This window comes from Phyllobates terribilis, unplaced genomic scaffold (assembly GCF_046119375.1).
Source record: "Phyllobates terribilis strain yellow unplaced genomic scaffold, ASM4611937v1 Scaffold_5__5_contigs__length_657084704, whole genome shotgun sequence".
NCBI lineage: Eukaryota > Metazoa > Chordata > Amphibia > Anura > Dendrobatidae > Phyllobates > Phyllobates terribilis.
The window spans coordinates 28516970-28538672 of record NW_027362765.1 but is presented as its reverse complement, the minus strand read 5'-3'; the positions used below and the strand labels follow the sequence as shown (position 1 = coordinate 28538672).

The window sequence follows — 21703 nt, the reverse complement described above, 5'->3', positions numbered from 1 at the left end:
CTTGTGCCACCACCTGACTCCGAATTCTGTTTAACATGTGCTCCAGCATGTAAATCACCGGAATAGTCATGCTGATAATGGCATCGTCAGCACTAAACATCTTCGTCGCCATTTCAAAACTGTGCAGAAGGGTGCATAGGTCCCTGATCTGAGACCACTCCTCCAGCGTGATTTGCCCCACCTCTGGATCTCGTTGGCCCAGGCTATACGTCAGAACATATTGCACCAGGGCTTGTCGGTGCTGCCACAGTCGCTGCAACATGTGCAGAGTTGAATTCCACCGGGTAGGCACATCGCATTTTAGCCGGTGAAGTGGCAGGCCCAACGACTTCTGTAGAGATGTAAGTCGCTGAGCTGCGGGATGCGAACGGCGGAAGTGAGCACACAGCGACCGTGCCCTCTGCAGAAGGCCATCTAGTCTGGGATAGTGGGCTAAAAATTGCTGGACAACCAGGTTCAACACGTGAGCCATACAAGGCACGTGTGTGACATTGCCCCGGCGAAGGGCCGCACCCAGGTTTGCAGCATTGTTGCACACGGCCTTCCCTGGTTTCAGGTCCAATGGAGACAACCATTCATGAAATTGGTTCTCCAGAGCGGACCACAACTCCTCAGCTGTGTGACTCACATTTCCCAGACATTTCAATGTAAAAACCGCCTGATGACGTTGAGCCCTACTGCCAGCATAGTAAGGAGGTGTGCAGGATCCCTTCTGCGCAGTTAGAAAGCTTGTGGCATGACCAGACAGGCTTTGGGTGCAGGTGGAAGACCGAGAGGAGGTTGAGGAGGCAGAAGCAGTGGAGGAACTTTGACATAAAGAGGATTGACGCACAACTCGTGGGGACGGCAAGACTTGGACAGCAGCCCCTTGTCCTGCTGTCACCATAGTTACCCAGTGCCCAGTCAGCGACATGTAACGCCCCTGTCCATGCCTACTCGTCCAAGTGTCTGTGGTGAAATGCACCCTGTCACACACAGAGTTTCTCAAAGAAGCGGTGATGTTGTGTGCGACATGCTGGTGGAGCGCAGGCACACCTTTCTTTGAGAAGTAGTGCCGACTGGGCATCTGGTACTGGGGCACTGCGACGGACATAAGGTCTCGAAAATCCTCTGTGTCCACCAGGCGGAAAGGCAGCATTTCTGTAGCCAAGAGCTTGCAGATGGTGAAATTCAACCTCTTAGCTTTCTCATGGCTAGGAGGAAATGGTCTTTTACTTGTCCACATCTGAGGGACCGAGGGCTGGCTATTGTGCTTAGACGGGGTTGATAAGGGTGTCCCCGGCAAACTGCCGGTCTGTGAGGAAGATGCAGGCGGACATGTTAGGTTGCCTTGATCCAAAGGTGGTGCTATCGATGTCGGACAGCGCTCAACACCAGCTGGTGTTACCACCTCCAAAGCAAATGATGACCTGCCAATCACGCTGGCTGTTGCGGGTAAAGAGGTGGCAGGTCTGCGCCCCAAAACAGGTGTGACTGCTGTCCCCCCAGTCACAGAGGATGAAGAGGCCGCGGATGCACAAGATATGGCAGACGGTGGTTGGCCCGGCCGGCTAGGCCGCATTGTAGCACACTGAGCTTCCCACTGCAACTTATGCTTCATGTCCATGTGCCGGTTCATGCATGAAGTACTCAAACTATGTATTTTTTGGCCTTTACTTAGCTTTTGCTGACAAATGTTACAGATAACACGAGTTGGGTCATCTTTATCGATCTGAAAAAATGCCCAGGCTATGCAAGGCTTAGCACCCATGCGACCTGAAGAGCCACCACGACTTGTGGTGAGAGGCAGAGTTGTGTTTGAGGATGCAGTTGTTGACGTGCTTCCAGTACTACGTCTCTGTCCAGGAAGGCGCAACCTGACCTCGTCGTCACTAGCATCTTCCTCCACCTCCTCTGCTGACCTCATCTCTTGGCTGACTGTGGGTTGACAGTAAGTGGGATCTCCAACCTCATCATCATCACCCTGTGCGTTATCACACCCGTCGTCCTCAGAGCCAACCTGTTCCTGCCCTGACAAAAAACTAAAGTTGTCGCTCCAATCAGGTATTTGAGTCTTATCATCGTCTTCCTCATTGTCTCCACCAACAGGAGTTACAGTTTGGGAATGAGGGTCTACATTATGGTCAGAACCTTCTGCGTCTGGTCCTGGATCCGACTCATAAAGATTCTGGGCATCAGTGCAGATCATTTCCTCGTCTGGATTCACAGAAGCGCTGGAGTCGACCTCTGATTCCCAGGCTATAGTATGAGTAAACAGCTCTGCAGATTCAACCATCTGTTCTAACTCATACTCAGACGGGCAGCTGGAGATTTGGGAGCTGTGAGGAAGCAAGTGCGATTGGGGTGACACCTTTGAGGACTGGAGTATTTGTGATGTTGAAGTTGATGTGGAGGAGAGCCCACTTAAAGGAGCACTTGATATCCGTTGAAGCACCTGCTGTTTTTGTGCCTCATCTGGAATTTGTAGCGATTGGCGTGGCCGTAAGAAAGGGATCTTATCACATTGTCCGCTAAAAGAAGTAGACATTTTAGTTTGGCTGGAAGATGGTCTTTCTTCTGCAGATGTTACTGTTGCTTTAACACCTACCCCACGGACACAACCTTTTTTCCCCTTCCCAACACGCCTATTCCCCTTTCCACCAGCAGCAGGCCTTTTTCCACTCATTTTGGTGGTTAACTAATTCACAACTCTGGAGTTGTTTGCACAAAAAAACAATGGATGGGAACCGAGCAGAGCTGAGTGGCCAAACTGTGGTATTAGGCCAAAACTATTGGCTGGGTTAGATGCAGAAAAAAATTATATTCAATTTGCAACCTGATGGAGGTCAGTATAGATGGATTAATAGAACAAGTCCCACACACAGCTACAAGCCCAATATTTTTTCAGAGGTAGATGCAGAAAAAAAATATATTCAGTTTGCAACCTGATGGAGGTCAGTATAGATGGACTAATAGAGAAAGTCCCACACACTGCTAGAAGGCCAAATATTTTTTCAGAGCTAGATGCAGACAAAAAAATATTTTGAATTTGCAACCTGATGGAGGTCAGTATAGGTGGACTAATAGAACAAGTCCCACACACTGCTAGAAGGCCAAATATTTTTTCAGAGCTAGATGCAGAAAAAAATTATATTCAGTTTGCAACCTGATGGAGGTCTGTATAGATGGATTAATAGAACAAGTCCCACACACAGCTAGAAGCCCAAATATTTTTTCAGAGGTAGATGCAGATAAAAATTATTTTTAATTTGCAACCTGATGGAGGTCAGTATAGATGGACTAATAGAGAAAGTCCCACACACAGCTAGAAGGCCAAATATTTTTTCAGAGCTAGATGCAGATAAAAATTATATTCAATTTGCAACCTGATGGAGGTCAGTATAGATGGACTAATAGAACAAGTCCCACACACAGCTAGAAGCCCAAATATTTTTTCAGAGGTACTGTAGATGCAGATAAAAATTATTTTTAATTTGCAACCTGATGGAGGTCAGTATAGATGGACTAATACAACAAGTCCCACACACAGCTAGAAGCCCAATATTTTTTCAGAGGTAGATGCAGAAAAAAATATATTCAGTTTGCAACCTGATGGAGGTCAGTATAGATGGAGTAATAGAACAAGTCCCACACACAGCTAGAAGCCCAAATATTTTTTCAGAGGTAGATGCAGATAAAAATTATTTTTAATTTGCAACCTGATGGAGGTCAGTATAGATGGACTAATAGAGAAAGTCCCACACACTGCTAGAAGGCCACATATTTTTTCAGAGGTAGATGCAGAAAAAAATATATTCAGTTTGCAACCTGATGGAGGTCTGTATAGATGGATTAATAGAACAAGTCCCACACACAGCTAGAAGCCCAATATTTTTTCAGAGGTAGATGCAGAAAAAAATATATTCAGTTTGCAACCTGATGGAGGTCAGTATAGATGGACTAATACAACAAGTCCCACACACAGCTAGAAGCCCAATATTTTTTCAGAGGTAGATGCAGAAAAAAATATATTCAGTTTGCAACCTGATGGAGGTCTGTATAGATGGATTAATAGAACAAGTCCCACACACAGCTAGAAGCCCAATATTTTTTCAGAGGTAGATGCAGAAAAAAATATATTCAGTTTGCAACCTGATGGAGGTCAGTATAGATGGACTAATACAACAAGTCCCACACACAGCTAGAAGCCCAATATTTTTTCAGAGGTAGATGCAGAAAAAAATATATTCAGTTTGCAACCTGATGGAGGTCTGTATAGATGGATTAATAGAACAAGTCCCACACACAGCTAGAAGCCCAATATTTTTCAGAGGTAGATGCAGAAAAAAATATATTCAGTTTGCAACCTGATGGAGGTCAGTATAGATGGACTAATACAACAAGTCCCACACACAGCTAGAAGCCCAATATTTTATCAGAGCTAGATGCAGGAAAAAATTATATTCAATTTGCAACCTGATGGAGGTCAGTATAGATGGACTAATAGAATGATGCTATGCCCAAAAGATTTTACTTCACTAGGTGCAGTAAAAAAATTGGTATTCTATACACAGGTGGTATATCTTGCAACACAGATAGGCTACTCCACTGACTAACACACTCTGCAATAGGCCAAAAAGGATTAGCTTTGCTAGATTCAGCCACATGCTGTGAACAAAACTTGCACAGCACTGGCACAGACCTGCCTGGCAAAAACTGATAGGAACTGATGTAACCTAGTCCTGAAAAGGACTGCAATTACAATTAGTCTTTACTCCCACAATCTATCTATTTAAGAGCACAGACCTGCCTGATAAAAGTCGTAGGAAATGCTGTAACCTAGTCCTTAAAAGGACAGCAATCACAACTATTCCCTACTCCCAAGCTATCTGTAGATTTGTGCGAAAATTGGCTTGAAATTAACAAGGTATAGCGCACACAGCAACAGCGGTGCCGTCTAACACGCAGCTGCAGCAGTGAGAAAATGGTGGCGACGGGGAAAATGGCTTGGTCTTATAGGGCAAGGACATGTGACATACACTGCCAAAGACACATGCCCTTGCTTGTGTGAAAAAAAGCACTTCGCTCCGTGTGTGCGCTGCTGATAGGCTGACAGATTGCACCTCCCCACTGTAAATGCGGGAAAGAGAAAAAAAAAATGGAGATCTTCATTGTTCCTGCAGAGATCCATCCCCTGCCCCTCCCCCCACCCCGCTGTACACTCAAACTGCGTATTAACATTAATTTTCATCATTACTGAGAAAAAGTCCAGTTATGATTTTGGTGCACGAACAGTTATCGAACATAACCTCGAACAGCCGAATTTTTATCAAATTGTTCGTGTTCGCCGAACGGCTCGAACACCGCCCAAAACAGCTCGAATTTGAGACTGGCGAACAGTTCGAGTAGAACAACGCTCATCTCTAGTTATTGGTACCATTTTTGGGTACGTGACATTTTTTGATCGCTTTCTATTCCGTTTTTTGGGAGGTAAAATTAACAAAAACCAACAATTCAGGAATTATTTTTTGAGGGTTTTTTTATGCCGTTCTGCGTGTGGTAAAAGTGATAAGGCAGCATTATTCTTTGGGTCAATACGTTTACAGCGATACTACACTTACTCTATATTTTTTTATGTTTTGGCGCTTTTACACAATAAAAAAATTTTATAGAAAAAATATTTTTTTGTATCGCTTTATTCTGAGAGCTATAACTTTTTTTTGGGCTGATGGAGCTGTATGGCGGCTTTTTTTTGTGGAATAAGATGACGTTTTCAGCGGTACCATTTTTATTTCCATTTTGCTTTTTGATCGCATTTTTTTCCACTTTTTGTTTGGCGATATGATGAAAAAGCATAGTTTTTTAGTTATTTTTATTACGGTGTGCACAGAAGGAGTTAATTAGTGTGCCAGTTTTATAGATCGGGTTGTTTCGGACGCGGCGATACCAAATATGTGTACTCTTTGTTTTTGCATAAATATATACGGATTTATTGGTTTACTATTTTATTTATTTATTTTTATTTATTTTGTGATTTTTTTAACAGTTTGAAAACATTTATTAGACTTTTTTTTACATTTTTACTTAGTCCTTTATGGGACATTAATTTTTATTTTTCTAATCACTGTTCTCATGCAATGCAATAGACATTGCATGAGAACTTTGCTGAGTTTCACACTGTCTGTCTCCTGCTGGGCTCAGCTGCAGGCTGATTCTAGCAGGGCATCATATATGGCAGATCTGGAGGCGGTCATGTGACCTCCAGCTGCCATAACAACGGCAGGTCCTGGAAGGCATTAGGGGGCTGTCGGAGAGGTAAGTGGACGACCCCCTCTCCTCTCACTATCTTCTATATGCCGCGATCACTATAGATCGCGGCATATAGAAGATAGCAAAGGGTTAACATCAATGGGACCTGATCCAATCAGGTCCCGATGATGTCCCCTGTCGGAGCTGTCGCTCTGAACCGCAACCGCAGCACTTGCAGGACCCTGGGGGTCCTGAGGGCTGCGGGACCACCAACCGTTCAGAAATGTCGGCGCTGCACAGAGCCCAGGCAGCACTGACGTTTATGTACAGTTGGCGGTCGGGAAGCGGTTAAGTTCTGTGTTCATCCATCCTGGTCTCTTTAACTGCTTAACAACCAAAACCAAAAATATTAGACCTCTAAAAATAGTATACTATAGGGTACAGTGAAGGAAATAATTATTTGATCCCTTGCTGTTTTTGTAAGTTTATCCACTGACAAAGACATGAACATTCTATCATTTTAAGGGTAGGTTAATTTTAGCAACAAAAAAAAAAATCAAGAAAATCACATTGTATAAATTAGATTTTTTTTGCATTTTGCAGTGAGAAATAAGTACTTGATCCCTCTGGCAAACAACAGTTAATACTTGGTGTCAAAACCCTAGTTGGCAAGCACAGCAGTCAGACGTTTTTTGTAGTTGATTATGAGGTTTGCGCACATGTCAGGAGGAATTTTGGTCCACTCCTCTTTGCAGATCATCTCTAAATCTTTAAGATTTTGAGGCTGTCTCTTGGCAACTCACAGCTTCAACTCTCTCCATGAGTTTTCTATGGCATTAAGGTCTGGAGACTGGCTAGGCCACTCCATGACCTTAATGTGCTTCTTTTTGAGCCACTCCTTTGTTGCCTTGGCTGTATGTTTTGGGTCATTGTCTTGCTGGAAGATCCAGCCACGACCCATTTTTAATGCTCTTACTGAGGGAAGGAGGTTGTTGGCCAAAATCCTCACCTGCCGGAGGGAAGGAAGTTGTCACTCAGGATTTTACGATACATGGCTCCATCCATTCTCCCATTGATGCGGTGAAGTAGTCCTGTGCCCTTAGCAGAGAAACACCACCAAAACATAATGTTTCCACCTCCATGCTTGACAGTGGGGATGGTGTTCTTTGGGTCATAGTCAGCATTTTTCTTTCTCCAAACAAAGCGAGTTGAATTAATGGCAAAGAGCTAAATTTTTGTCTCATCTGACCACAGCACCTTCTCCCAATAACTCACAGAATCATCCAGGTGTTCATTGGCAAACTTTAGAAAGGCCTGTACATGTGCCTTCTTGAGCAGGGGGCCTTGCGGGCAGTGCAGGATTTTAAACCTTTAAGGTGTAATGTGTTACCAATGGTTTTCTTGGTGACTGTATATCCCAGTTGCCTTGAGATCATTAACAAGTTCCTCCCGTGTAGTTTTAGGCTGATCTCTCATCTTCCACAAGATCAAGGATACCCCACGAGGTGAGATTTTGCATGGTGCCCCAGATCGATTGACAGTCATTTTGTATTTCTTCCATTTTCTTACTATTGCATCTTCTCACCCAGCAACTTACTTATGGTTTTGTAGCCCATTCCAGCTTTGTGCAGGTCTATGATCTTGTCCCTGACATCCTTAGAAAGCTCTTTGGTCTTGCCCATGTTCTAGAGGTTAGAGTTTGACTGATTAATTGAGTATGTGGACAGGAGTCTTTTATACATGTGACTATGTAAGACAGATGACTTAAAATGCAGGTAACAAGTTGATTAGGAGCGTTTAACTGGTCTGTAGGAGCCAGAACTCATAATGGTTTGTAGGGGATCAAACACTCATTTCTCACTGCAAAATGCAAAAAAAAAAAATTAATTTATACAATGTGATTTTCTTGATTTTTTTTGGATATTCTATCTCTCAATGTTAAAATTAACCTACCCTTAAAATTATACACTGTTCATGTCTTTGTCAGTGGGCAAACTTAGAAAAACATCAAGGGATCAAACAATTATTTCTTTCACTGTATATACACTGTAGGAGGTTTCTCTTTGTTCAATATATAAGTTTTTATCCAGGGAATGGTACAAATAGGCCTATCACAACCCTGGTTGTCCCTACTATCTGCCCCTTCCTGGCAGCAGAGGTTGGCACCCTAGTTTGTACTGCGTGGTGCCCCCGCTCAACGTCGGTAACCCTTATCACCCTAATATACCCTATCCTGATTTATAGACACAATACAAATAGAAAAAGAGAGAAAAAAATTACATATATGTATATCAAAATACCATTAAATCATGCTGGATTTTGGTGGTGTACATCATATTCAGTTTTATATCCACAAGTTCTCTAGATTTCCGGCAGATGAAAAGTGACTGGGACACAAATATATCCCAGGCAGAGAAAATCAATTGTCCTATAGCAAGATACAAAGTATAGTTTCCAAGTCCAGAATGTCACTAGTTAATAGTCCAGTCCACAATGGAACAATAACCAAATGTCACTGGTCAAATTACCAGGAGAGCAGATATATACATATAAATAGCCCTGGTTACCACCAGTTATCCAGAACTGTATAGCTGTTCATCTCAATCAATGCAGATACATTATTATTATTATTTATTATTATAGCACCATTTATTCCATGGCGCTTTACATGTGAAAAAGGGGTATAATACAAGAACAATTACAATAATCTTGAACACAATGTGACAGTGACTGGTACAGGAGGAGCGAAGACCCTGCCCGCGAGGGCTCACAATCTACGAGGGATGGGTGAGGACACAGTAGGTGAGGGTAGAGCTGGTCGTGCAGCGGTATGGTGGAGCGGTGGTTACTGCAGGTTGTAGGCTTGTCGGAAGAGGTGGGTCTTCAGGTTCCTTTTGAAGGTTTCCACGGTAGGCGAGAGTCTGATACGTTGGGATAGAGCGTTCCAGAGTAGGGCGGAAGCACGGGAGAAATCTTGTATACGGTTGAGGGAGGAGGAGATAAGAGGGGAGTAGAGCAGGAGATCTTGTGAGGATCGGAGGTTGCGTGCAGGTATAGGTATAGGTACAGGTATACATCAACAAAACCATCAGCATGGTATAATTAAAAAAAGAGATGACACTTATTGTTTTATGGTCCCTTCATCAATTATCCTGACGCATTTCCTCATGCGTCAGCCAGGGTTCATCAGGGGATCAAACAGGAGACATCAATCTCTCTCCATGTGCAAAGGTAATGCTGTGTGCAGACTTTAGGACCATCCATATATAGCGGTCCATATTAGAGAGAAACTCAACCCCATATGTGATGTCCTCTTGTATCCATAATGTCATGCACAGTGTGGAAAAGACTAAGTGCAACACGAAGGGATGAGGGGAAGGAAGCCCAGACACTAGGGAAAGGGGGAGTGGAGACCCCCTAGGCATATCTAATAACACCCTGCCTACCCTACCATCCCTATATTGGTTCCACGCCAAGCAGGAAACCTAAGCCCTGTATATCCATAGAGCTAGGCCCTAGATAGGGAGGGGGATAAGCACTGGTCAGTCCCCACTATATACTAAAGACAACAAGGGAGACAAACAAAGGGGGAAAACTTAGCTTGAGCAGACACCAGAGGGATAACACCAAACATCCTACAAGGGCACCAGAGAGGAAGCTAACCGACTGCTATAGCTCCTAGCCTTCACAAGGGAAAAGGAGAATATCACCAGCAACTCCCTTAAGCAGGCAGAGTTTATAAACACCCAGGCCAGGGTGTGTCAATCAGAGCAGGAGGGAGGTTGCTGATGGGTCCAAAACTCAGAAGGATTAAGAAGGTGTCTGCAATGCTAAACGCAGTGACCTTCTGCAACCAGATGCAGAGTGACTGTCACATCTTACACAACCGTGACACATATACTTAGTGCACCTATTGGTGGACTTAAAGCAAAGCACCAAAAACTTTCCCCATGACCGGAAGTGAGGTCAGTGGAACGCATAGCGACATCAATGGAACGCATATCCGGTGACCAGAAGTGATGTAGGCAAAAGTTTCTTTCAATGTAACCAGAAATAGCGTCAGTGGAACACACGGATGGTGTCGGTGGAACACACATGGATGGTGTCAGTGGAACACACAGGGATGAATACCTCTGGCGCATCTCACCAGGCATATACACAGGGCGGGGATAAATTATGTGAGATACTCCCATGGCCTCCTTTGGACGGAGGTGATTTATTTTATAACATGGGGCGCATCAAATAGTATACAGGCTTCTACTATGGAGAAAAATATGTAATAAATTCATTCTTCAGCCTATCACCCTGCTTATTTGCTAACTGGACGAATTATAAGTCCCATCAATTTACATATAGGGGGATCATAAAGTGGCACACCTGTAATGTTCCTGATTCATTCCAGTTAATCTAACCCTGTCTATTTATTATATGCACAGATTGTCAGTCCACTAGATTTACATATTAAAAAGAGTGGAATCAAAAAATATACCGCACCAGCACGAAAAAAATAGTGAGTGTCAGCTCCTTATTGTGCCAATTCTGTCTCATACTTGTATCCGGAAAATCCAGGATACCAAAAATATGTAGGAAAAAAGAAAGACAAATAGTCCAGTAAATAATGTAAAATACCCGTAATAGGTTCCAGAAATCAAAAACATGGTAGCTAACAAGAGTCAGCCATACATCAAGGCTGATCCGAAAGGGCCCCAATATCCTTATTAGTATATGGACTCAGATGAATCTCGAGAAGCTCAACTGCTCATTGAGCCCCTTCGGACTCATTGATTCCATCCAATAGATCCAGCGGGTTTCCCGTTGTAATATTCTTTTATTCCAGTCCCCGTTTCTGATTGATGGTTGGATGACCTCAATCACACATAACGAGATACATCCAGCATCCCCTCCATGTTTTACATTGATGTGTCAGGCGAGTGGTGTACCTCTGCCATGTCTCACGTCCCCTAGATGTTTGCTAATGCATACATGTAGTTCGCATTTGGTTTTCCCTATATAATCCATTGGGCACGTACCCGTCCATCGATACACCACTCCCGAAGTCCTGCAGTTAGCAAAGCTTTTCATAGTATACACTTGATTTGTTACGACACTCCTGAAGTTTTTTGATGCCGTAATATAATGGCAAAAGTAACAGTGACCAAGTTTAAATGTACCTAGGGATCAGTTCTGTATAAATGTGCCCTCCTTTTAGGTTGGACAAAGTGGCTATGAACCACAAGATCCGACCTACCCCTCCTATATGTAACCAAGGGTTTATGTGAAATCAGGTCCGAGATGTCTGTGTCAGCCTCGAGGATCCCCCAGTATTTTCTAAGGGTTTCCATAACTCTATGTGACTGATAGTCATAAGTTCCTATTAATCTTGTTATGGGCTCTAGGTCAGATTTAATATTTGGGGTCAATAAAGATAATCTATCTGTCCCTTTGGCTTTTGATATGCCGCTTCAATAATTCCTTCAGGGTATCCTCGATCCCGAAACCTCTTTTTTAGATCAATTGATTCATTTTGAAACTCCTTCCACATGGAGGAGTTCCTCTGGGTTTTAAGGAATTGCCCCTTGGGAATTCCTCTTTTTAGCTGGGGCGGGTGATAGCTCTCCCATTTAAGGAGGCTAAACGATATAGTGAAGTTCTCAAAGAGCCACCCAGGTTTCTTGAGATTTTCAAGTCCAGGGAAGAGATGTCATCCATCCCCACCTCATACGTGAAGAAAAGTCCCATGTTATTGGAATTTAGGGATTCAACAAATAGCTTGAAAGAGTGGAAGTGTACCAATGATAAAAATCACAGACCTCTCCATTCTTTATGGATGGGAAAACTTGCAAAATCGGCAGTGTATCAAATACTTATTTTTCTCACTGTTTGCCCCATACAGACTAGGTCTGTTTTTCTTGTACAATGACCAATTTTGTGTGCCATTTAAAAAAAAAATCTTATTGTTTGTGGCATGTATATATAAAAAAATAATTATTTGAGGTGATCTCCATTGTACATATACCTCTTTTTTCTTGTTGTATATTTGATTCATTTTTCCTATGTTTGGGTTTATCCCTATTTAATGTGAAGCCCTCCAAAACCATTTTATTAAAGTTCACTATTTTTGTTGTCTCTCATACAACAAATTTTCAGGAGTGTAGGCACGCTCTGCTTAATTATATATTAGTACTTTATTATGGATTTAGAGGCGAGAGAGTCTGCATATAGCATGTTTGGTAACATTTTTTCCTGTAAAATCCATTTTATCTTTGGTTTTATACGTTTTTTTGTCAGTCCGGAAAAGTGGAGTAATAACTTTGTTCCCAGCAGTTACATGGGAGTCAGAGATGCGTCCAGGCATATTCCATGCTATTGTCACTCTGGGTGAGGGAAGGATCAGGTGTACAATGACGGGAAGTGGGGAAGGAAGCCCAACAACTAGGGAAAGGGGGAGTGGAGACCCCTAGGCAGATCTGACAATTCCCTGACTCCCCCAACGTCCCTAAATCGGTTTTGCACCTATTGTCGAGCTGGAAACCTAATCCCTGACTGCCCCTAGCGATAGGCCCTAGGTAGGGAGGGGACGGGGTGAGCACTAGTCAGTCCCCACTGCAACTAAATACAAATAAGTAAACAGACAAGGGAACTCTCTTAGCTTGAGAAGACACCAGATAGATCACGCCAACTGTCCTCCAAGGGAACTCAAAGAAAAAAACTAGTCGACTGCTAGTACTCCAGGCCTGGACAGAGGAACATAGAGCTATCACCGGCAACTCTCTGGAGACACAGAATTTTTAAAAGGGTGTGTCAATTAGCAGCAGAAGGTGGAAGTCACTGCAAGGTCCTAAAAGAAGGATATCACTAAACTACAGAGATGAGAGGATCAAGAAGGCGTCTACAGAGCCAAGCGCAGTGACCTTCTACAGCCGCATCCAGAATGACTGTCTGTCACATTTGATACACCCGTGACAGCTATTCCCATTCCATTTGAGCACTGTTTCCATCCATATCAGCAATTTCCCTGCCTTCTCAGCCCTCCTGCTAGGGTCTTCCGGAAAAATGCTTGAATTTCCCATTGACTTACATCTCGTCTGAACTGCTCAATCTTAGTAAAGAGCACTAAAGTGTTTAAGTGCTCGATCGTCATTATCTATCACCTTTCAGGTGCAGCTTTATATTATTTTCTCCTGCTGGAAATTCCTGCTGGTCTTCATTTCATGTGTATATTCTTACATTCTGTTTGTTTTAAGCCAGTCAGGGAAATTCCTGCTAAGGTTTATCTCTTTGCTGTTTCTGTACTTTGCTCTTCTCCTATCTTCTGTTGTTTACTTGGAAGTAGGCAGCATATTGTCTAACAGTACATACTTTATACTTTATTGTGTATCTCAAGGTTTAGACTACTCACTCTGGGATCTTTCCTTTTTTCAGCACACCTTCCGTTTTGTAGGTAATTCACACTCTGCTCTGGCCTCCTGTTCTTTAGGAGAAACGTGAAGGACTCAGCAGCCTTATAGGCAGTATAGGTCCAAGTTTTCTTCTAGTCTGTGAATAAGGTTATCTCTGCTCACGCAGGAACCACTAGAGACTTGCGGGGTAAGGATCGCTAGTCTGTACAGGAAACGGAAGGGTCAGTTGCTGTTTTTTAATGCATTACCTATGTTCCCAAGTGAGTTGCTACATAAGCATAACATTATCACCAGCCCATTCCATTTTTTTTTGTGTGCTAAGAAGCCATCATGAACGTTGTGGACACCTTAACCGCGCAATTGCGATGGGGACCGAAGTAAGTTTTCTATTTTTCTTTCTTCATGTAAGTTGTTTTTCCATCTCTGTCCTGCCTCATTCGGAGAGAGTCAACGTGTGGGTATTGTCCTGTCGTTCCGTGGCGATCCTTAGGCTTGGGCATTTTCTCTCCCTGAGGATTCTCCAGTGCTTTCCTCAGTTGACGTTTTTTTCTCAGCTATGGGGCTCATTTATGAGGCCCTCGATAAAGTTGCTGTTGCTGAATCAATGATCCGCAGGTTGGTTCAGGGAAAACGTAGTGTGGAGGACTACTGCTCTCAGTTCAGACGCTGGGCAGTGGAAATCTCCTGGAATGACCCAGCTCTCCACAGTCAAATCTGCTAGGGTCTTACTAGTCAGACACAAGATATGATGGCTTATAGTCGTTTCCCATTGTCCCTGGATGAGGCCATGTCACTGGTACTGTGTTGGACCAGACGTCTAATTGGTGAGAATACATTTGAGGATGTATTGGTGACATCTCTCTCTTATCCTGTTGAGGCAGGAGAACCAATGCAAGTTGGGGCATGCAAAGAGTTCCACAAGGGAATTAAACTTGAAACACCTGCTCGTTTCTGTCTATACTGCGGTCGAACGAGTCATGTAATAAATCAGTGTTTTAAATATAATAATGAATTTCTTAAAGCTAAAGAGAAAGGAAGAAAAGAATCATTAATATGTAAGGACATTGTTCCTGAAGATTTTAGTTTCTCTCTCTTGTATACTACTGGCTGTTTTTTACAAGTGTCTTTGGTTACCAAGTCTGGAGTTATGATTAACTCTGCATTTGTTGACTCAGGTTCCACCTTAGATCTCATTGACAATTATTTTGCTGTCGAGTGTAGGTACATAGTTGTGGCTCTTGGTCATCCTGTTCAAGTATCTGCAATTGCTAGTTCTCCACTTACCCAAACTCGTGTTACTTCTAGGGTTGAGAATGTGTGCATGAAAGCGGGTGTGCTATACACAGAGTCTATTTCATTCAAGGTTCTTCCTTCCTTGTCAGTTAAAGTTGTGTTGTATATGCCCTGGTTGATGAAACACAATCTTAGCATCAATTGGGGAAATTGTTTTTCCAGTTGTTTATCTAAATTCCTGTCCTCTGTGAGATCTCATCCTCCCGATTTTGTTTAGAATTCGGAGGATGTTTTTCTGGGACTGAGTGTGAAGTTCTTCCCCAGCATAGATCTTATGATTGTGCTCAGATGGATCCCGTTAAGGTACAAGTCGTCCTTGATTGGGTGCAACCAACTAATCTTAAAACTTTACAGAGGTTCTTAAGTTTTGATAATTATTATCATAAGTTCATTAAAAGCTTTTCAGTCATAGTCAAACCTCTTACTGATATGAGCAAGAAGGGAAATGACTTTTCCTCCTGGTCTTCTGAGGCTATTGATGCTTTTGCCAATCTCAAGTCGGCCTTTTCTAAAGCTCCTGTCCTCAGTCGACCCAATGTTAATTTGTCTTTATTGGTTGAGGTAGATGCTTCTTCTGTGGGGACGGGTGTTGTTCTTTCACAGAAGGACAGTTGCTTTCATCCTTATGCTTTTTTTTCTCAGAAATTTTCACAAGAGTGCAACCAAGATATACAGTAGGTGATCGGAAGCTCTTGGCTGTTTAAGAGAGCTTTTGAGGAATGGAGGCATTGGTTGGAGGGGGATTCATATAGAGTAACTGTCTTTCCTGGGATCAAAAATTTACTGTGTGCTGATGCGGCTAAGTGCTTAAATGCTAGACAATCTCAGTAAGCTATTTTTTTTTCACTCAGTTTTAATTCCTCTGTGACATATCTCCCTGGTACGTAGGCTGATGCTTTTCACATAGTTTTGTTAGGGAGTATGAGTGTTGGGTTCCAGACATGTCAGACCTCAATGGCAACATCATGTCAAGTGGAAGATTTTTGGTCTGGAGGATAATTCCTCTTTTGATGCAAAAAATTTGCATGTGGGTCGCCCTGTTAGGAAGTTCTGTAAGCAGCGTCAGCTTTTGGGGATCTTTGCGGGTCCACTGGGCCCTCGTAAAGGAAGGGGAATGTGCAACCATGCTTCTGGGTTCGAACCCTTGGAGCTTGTGCTTTGTGCTCAGCTTATCTTTTCCGCAGAGCCACATCAGGCACACCTTTTCTCTGGGTGTTTAGGATCTGCTATTCTAGCTGCTGTCTGTTTAGCATAACACAGGTGTTCTCACTTGTCTGCCCTATCATCTTTCAGGTGCTGATTTATATCCTTTCCCCCTGTTGGCATTTCCTGTTGGGGATAAAATGTCAACATACACATGAAACTGTTTACTTAAAGCCAGTCAGTGAAATTCCAGCCAAGGTTTATTTCTAGGCTGTTTCTGTTCTTTACTCTGCATCTATCTTCTGTTGCTTTCCAGGAAGTAGAGTAGGCAACATATTATTTAACAGTACGTACCTTATTGTGTATCTCGAGGTTTGTTATACTCACTCTGGGATCTTTCCTTTTTTCAGCACATTTTCCCTTTTGTAGGTAATTCACACTCTGCTCTTCCCTCCGGTTCTTTAGGGGGAACGTGAAGAACTCAATGGCTTTTTAAGCAGTATAGGTCCAAGTTACCTTCTTCTAGTTTGTGGTTAGGGCTCTCTCTGCACACTCAGAAACCACTAGTGACTGTGGGGTCAGCATCTCTAGTCTGTACAGGAACCGGAAGGGTCAGGTGCCATTTTTTAGTGTATTACCTATTTTGCCAAGTGAGTTGCTACATAACCATAACATTTATACCCACAAGGTGACCCCAGCACAATATAATAGCCCCCACTCACAGTAGGATGGCCTCAACACAGTCCTCCCACACAGTATGAGGCCCCCACATCCATCCACACAATAGGATGGCCCTCACACAGCCATCCATAGAGTATGATTGCCCTTCATACAGTGTAATGACTCCCACATCCCTCCACACAATTTGATAAACCCCTCAGAAGAGTCAGAACCCTTCACACAGTATAATGTTCCCCCACATTGCCAGTATAATTGGTCTCCAAATAGCCCTCCAAATAGAATCATTGTCCCCACAGCCTTCCAAGCATTATAACTACCCCCTCACATAGTCCTTAAAACAGTGTAATTGGCTCCCACCGGACACCCAAACTCACAGGCCCCATAGCAGTCGTGTGGTATGCCACTATTATTGTTATGCCAATGACTGCAGTCAGACATGATCCTGAGCACAATAGTGAATTCAGGGAGATGGTCTAAGATTTCAGGACTTTATAAAATTCCGCTATCTAAATATTGGGAAAATTATACACGTTAGTATGGGTAACTTGGAAATGGATATTGGATCCGTTACTGATGACCAATGGACAAGCATCCTTAAGGCAATCAGATTTATATCTGTAATGGAACATTGTAAACAGTCATAAAATCTATAAGGGATATATTGACCTCTGTCTTTCTCCACAAGGTCAGCATATGTACCGAGGCCAAAGATCTGAAGTGCTTAGCGGAAACTGCTGATCTTATATACATGCTGCAGGATTATAAATACTTTTTGGACTAAAGTTATTACAATTGTATAATCATAATCAGCAGGTTTGGTTGGAGACTCCAAGGTTTTTTATGATGGGACGTAGAAAAACTGACACTGGACATACACGGTAAAACTGCAGTAGGACGTTTATTGTCTCCTGCACATAAACTGATCACATTTAGATGAATTTAGACGAACCCTTCTACAAAATTTGATTAACAAAGTCATTACTAAAGGACTGTATGAGAAAGTGATTTTTTTCTTAAAGAAATGCTACAGCCAAAAATGAGAGAATCTGGGCCCCGTGGCTGGATACTCCTGGCCTGGCCTCCAGCGTGTTAGTAATTTGTCCCTGGAGCTTCTCTACTCGATATAATGAAACTCACTGATCTTGTTCATATGAAGAGCGTTTGAGAATAATAGAAACTGCCTGAATATGAGGACCTTGTCTGATCTATATGTCCTTGTAGAAAGAATTAAGGAGATGGCGCTATTCTTCGGTATAACATATGTGATGTTGCTGTAGCCCTAATAAATCTGTACAGGGGTAACTGTATAGATAATCTTACCCCAGCATTTTGGATTAGGAGAAGGGAAAGAGGGATTTAATTGTAATTCCCCTTTAAAAATTACAATAAAAAAATCTGATTGGAAAAAAATAGTGATCCATTTTCCCACCATTTTGTTTGTGCTCTTAAATATTACAATTTGGATACAAAACCAAAACCATTTAAAATCATAGAAAATATGTACAAAGACCTTGTGTTGAGGTAACGAGCCAAGGCTGAAGAAGCTTCATTTCCAAAAGACTAGAAAACAGGGAGGATTGACAACTTCTAAATTCCTTGTCTATTTTATGGTTTTCGGAGCATGGAAACCTCTGAATCAGCAGGTTTGGATGAAATGGGCGACTCATCAAGTTCTATGTCTTGTCTTGAAAGGAATCAGTTCCCAATGATGGTTAAAAAACTACTATACTTAGGAGGGAAAGGTATTAAGAAATGGATCACATCAGATGTTCCTACAAAGAAGAAATGGATCGTAGATGTAACCAGTAATATGTAATTTGAACAGGTTTATTATTATATCGTAGAGAAGGTACAGACTTTGTTCAGACATGGAGATTGTGCGCTGAAAGTAAGTGTAATGAATGGCATCGCTGAGATTGGGAGGGAAAAGGAGGACATTTTGGGTACTTTTGGAGGGAGTATGGGCGAGGGTTGCTATATGTTTCCATATAGTATTTATTTATTTTACTCACTTATATAGCACCATTAATTTCACAGCGCTTTACAGACATTATTGGTACTGTCCCCATTGGGGCTCACAATCTAGATTCCCTATCTGTAGGTCTTTGAAGTGTGGGAGGAATACCCGGAGGAAACCCACGCAAACACAGGCAGAAGTTGTCCTTGGTGGGATTTGAACACAGGACTCCAGCGCTTCCCATGTGTATATACAGTACAGACCAAAAGTTTGGACACACCGTCTCATTTAAAGATTTTTCTGTATTTTCATGACTATGAAAATTGTAAATTCACACTGAAGGCATCAAAACTATGAATTAACACATGTGGAATTATATACTTAGCAAAAAAGTGTGAAACAACTGAAAATATGTATTACATTCTAGCTTCTTCAAAGTAGCCACCTTTGCTTTGATGACTGCTTTGCACACTCTTGGCATTCTCTTTATGAGCTTCAAGAGGTAGTCACTGGAAATGGTTTTAACTTCACAGGTGTGCACTATCAGGTTTAATAAGTGGGATTTCTGGCCTTATAAATGGGATTGGGACCATCAGCTGTGTTGTGCAGAAGTCTGGTGGATACACAGCTGATAGTCCTACTGAATAGACTGTTAGAATTTGTATTATAGCAAGAAAAAAAGCAGCTAAGTAAAGAAAAACGAGTGGCCATCATTACTTTAAAAAATGAAGGTCAGTCAGTGCGAAAAATTGGGAAAACTTTGAAAGTGTCCCCAAGTGCAGTTACAAAAACCATCACGCGCTACAAAGAAACTGACTCACATGAGGACCGCCCCAGGAAAGGAAGACCAAGAGTCACCTCTGCTTCTGAGGATAAGTTTATCCGAGTCACCAGCCTCAGAAATCGCAGGTTAACAGCAGCTCAGATTAGAGACCAGGTCAATGCCACGCAGAGTTCTAGCAGCAGACACATCTCTACAACAACTGTTAAGAGGAGACTTTGTGCAGCAGGCCTTCATGGTAAAATAGCTGCTAGGAAACCACTGCTAAGGACAGGCAACAAGCAGAAGAGACTTATTTGGGCTAAATAACACAAGGAATGGACATTAGACCAGTGGAAATCTGTGCTTTGGTCTGATGAGTCTACATTTGAGATCTTTGGTTCCAACCACCGTGTCTTTGTGCGACGCAGAAAAGGTGAACGGATGGACTCTACATGCCTGGTTCCCATCGTGAAGCATGGAGGAGGAGGTGTGATGGTGTGGGGTGCTTTGCTGGTGACACTGTTGGGGATTTATTCAAAATTAAAGGCATACTGAACCAGCATGGCTACCACAGCATCTTGCAGCGGCATGCTATTCCATCCGGTTTGCGTTTAGTTGGACCATCATTTATTTTTCAACAGGACAATGACCCCAAACACACCTCCAGGCTGTGTAAGGGCTATTTGACCAAGGAGGAGACTGATGGGGTGCTACGCCAGATGACCTAGCCTCCACAGTCACCAGACCTGAACCCAATCGAGATGGTTTGGGGTGAGCTGGACCGCAGAGTGAAGGCAAAAGGGCCAACAAGTGCTAAGCATCTCTGGGAACTCCTTCAAGATTGTTGGAAGACCATTTCCAGTGACTACCTCTTGATGCTCATCAAGATAATGCCAAGAGTGTGCAAAGCAGTCATCAAAGCAAAAGGTGGCTACTTTGAAGAACCTAGAATATAAGACATATTTTTAGTTGTTTCACACTTTTTTGTTAAGTATATAATTCCACATGTGTTAATTCAAAGTTTTGATTCCTTCAGTGTGAATGTACAATTTTCATAGTCATGAAAATACAGAAAAATCTTTAAATGAGAAGGCGTGTCCAAACTTTTGGTCTGTACTGTATGTACCGTATTTTTCGGACTATAAGACGCATTTTTTTCTTCCAAAATTTTGGAGGAAAGTGGGGGGGGTGTCTTATAGTCTGATATATATACTGTGGCTGTGGGTGGGGAAGGGTGTGGGGGGCGCAGCAGCGGAACGGGGCACAGGAGGCAGCAGCCGCCTGCTGCAGCCTACACTGTGCCCGCTACTACAGAAAATGAATATTCACTGCTCCCCACGCCCCTGGGCATGGGGAGCAGAGAATATTCATTTTCCTTAATAGCACACACACTGTACCTTCAGCGCGGCTCCTGGCATGTATGGCACCCTTCATCCCTCATCCTGGTATGTATGGCACCCCTCATTCCTCTTCCTGGTATGTATGGTACCCTTCATACCCCTCATCTTGATATGTATGCTTGCCACACCCTGATCATGCTGCACACAAAAAAATAAACAACTATGCTCACCTCCTCTCTCCTCCAGTGCTGCGTCCTGCTCTGCTGCCGACAGGGATCTCACTGTGTGAGCCGAGCATGGCGTAACTGCCATGCGCCCTCACACTATGAGATGCTGTGCCGGAATAGTCACTGCTCCCCACGCTGGGACTGTGTGCGTGGGGAGCAGTGACCATTCACTCTCCTTAATAGCGCGCACACTGTACCCACAGCGCGGCTCCTGCTGCCGCTCTGCGGTCTGTGTGCCCGCTATTAAAGACCATGAATATTCACTACAATCCACTCCCATGGGTTGTAGTGAATATTCATGGTCTTTAATATACTGTATATACACACACATATACATAGATAATAAGTGAAATATTCAATGCACATAGAATATTGCTTTTCATTTGGTTATTAGTAACTGCAGATATTTTCAATTCTAATTATATAATTCTATATTCTGTATTTTTTGGATTATAAAATGCTCTTTACGATAAGACACACCCCAGGTTCAAATATTCCCTAGTGTAAAGTAGAGGGGTCAATATCACTAATTGTAATGCACTGGGGTGGAGTAGGGAAGTAATAAATCTATTGTTAGTATTTCTCTGCACCATGTGTTATACTTACATATAGCGTCACAGCACGGACATCAATGAGCACTCTGCAGCGCACATATATACCCACAACACTGC

At 42.8% G+C, this 21703-nt stretch overlaps 1 protein-coding gene across 1 annotated transcript in view; it reads right to left on the bottom strand.

The window, feature by feature from the left end:
* LOC141271802 (oocyte zinc finger protein XlCOF7.1-like) overlaps positions 1-21703 on the bottom strand; it is an 83925-nt gene that overhangs the window by 52628 nt on the left and 9594 nt on the right. The gene's annotated exons all lie outside the window — the stretch shown is intronic.